Source organism: Dipodomys ordii, unplaced genomic scaffold, assembly GCF_000151885.1.
Source record: "Dipodomys ordii isolate 6190 unplaced genomic scaffold, Dord_2.0 Scaffold8, whole genome shotgun sequence".
Classification (NCBI taxonomy): domain Eukaryota; kingdom Metazoa; phylum Chordata; class Mammalia; order Rodentia; family Heteromyidae; genus Dipodomys; species Dipodomys ordii.
Window position 1 is genome coordinate 34551171 of NW_012267224.1, and position 1743 is coordinate 34552913.

Consider the following 1743-nt stretch of genomic DNA (forward strand, 5'->3'; position numbering starts at 1 on the left):
AGGTTCATTTCTGGGTTTTCAATTCTATTCCATTGGTAACCAGTATCCTTACAATAAAAAATATATTAAGACAAAAAGAAAGGAAAAACAATGATAATTTTTTAAATGTTAGATTTTTTCCTTTAGAATATCATGCAAAGATGATTTGGAACATATTTGGGGTTAAAAAGATGGATCCAGCTGAGAACCAGTGCCTCATGCCTGTAATCCTAGCTGTTTAGGAATCTGAGATTTGAGGATCCTGGTATAAAGCCAGGCCTGGTAGGAAAGACCATGAATCTCACCTCTAATTATCCACCAAAATGCTAGAAATGTAGCTGTGGCTCAAGGATTAGAGGACTAACCCTGAGCAAAATGGCTCAGGAACAGCACCCAGGTCCCAAGATCAAGCGACAGAATTTGCACCAAAATAAAGAAATTAATTAATTAAATGATATGATGCTAGAACTTGGGGAACCATGCACACCATGAATGAACCTACCATGGTGTTATCATGTCCTGTCTTCATGACAATTTCTCACTCAGAGGCCATTCAGAATATGCTAGCTGATTTGATGGAAGGTCAATGAAAATGAGCGTGCTAGTTAATTAGATCCTATAAAAGAATGGAGGAAATTCTTACTGGGTATATCAATCAATATTACAAATAGAGACATCTAGACCAACTTGAGGATTAAATAAGATAATTGATATAAAGTTCACTTAGTGCAAATTGTACATGATATATTTTGTTTAAAATCAATGATCATGATTATTTTCTTCTTATAGAGCTTAGAATATTTGTAAAGTTCTGTGAAAACAACTGTGTGTTGAGAAGATATTTTTCTTATGTTCATACCACTTTCCAGAAAATGAATACAATTTTATGCTTAGTGATTTTATTACTCAGACTGGTGATTCTTTTTATTAGGTATATTTCATGTTTTCATAGGAATGGTATCTTCTCACCTGATACAAATGATTTCTGTTGTCTTTGTACTTTCTCTGTAGGATACTTTATATATTGTAGTCTATCTCAAAAACATGTATGTATGAAAGATAAATTTAGATCCTAACATATTTCTCAGAGGAGGTTATAGATATAGAATACAATATTCTTTATTGTTGAAGGAATGACTTTGAAGTCATCAAGTCTGGATTTTCAGTTCTGCCATTTACTGATGTCAAGATTTAAAATGAATTATTTCACTCACTGTTTCATTTCCTGGCCCCATAGAATGGTATCTCTAGTACTTACTTTACAGATACTTTCAAGGAATGTGTGAAAAATATGTGTATATAGTACCTGGCACACAGTATTGATTTCATGATGGCTATTGTTTTATCAATACTTATCATTTAAAAGTTAGCTTTTTTATAAAGGCAGAGTAGTATATGAAAAGAAAAAAAGATAATATAGTCTTTTTCTTGGCTCACGGAGATTATTGTTTGGTATAAATAATAATATTACTACTGTAAATCAAAAAACAATGGGTTCTCAGTTTCATTCGATGCCACATTAAATAAACAGTGGTCTAGCATTTTATAGTTAATTTATTTCATTTTTTAAAAAACTGGAATTCTAAATAGAATCCTAGAAAGAAGCAATTTGATAGATCTCATTTCTAAAGTTCTGCTCACCAAATTATAAACATCCAATTCTCATTCAAATATCTTTAAGTATAATATCAGTGACTTGAGCTTCCATCCTAAGACTAAGGGAACAAACAAAAATAGCATTCAAGTTTATAAAATTATTTATCA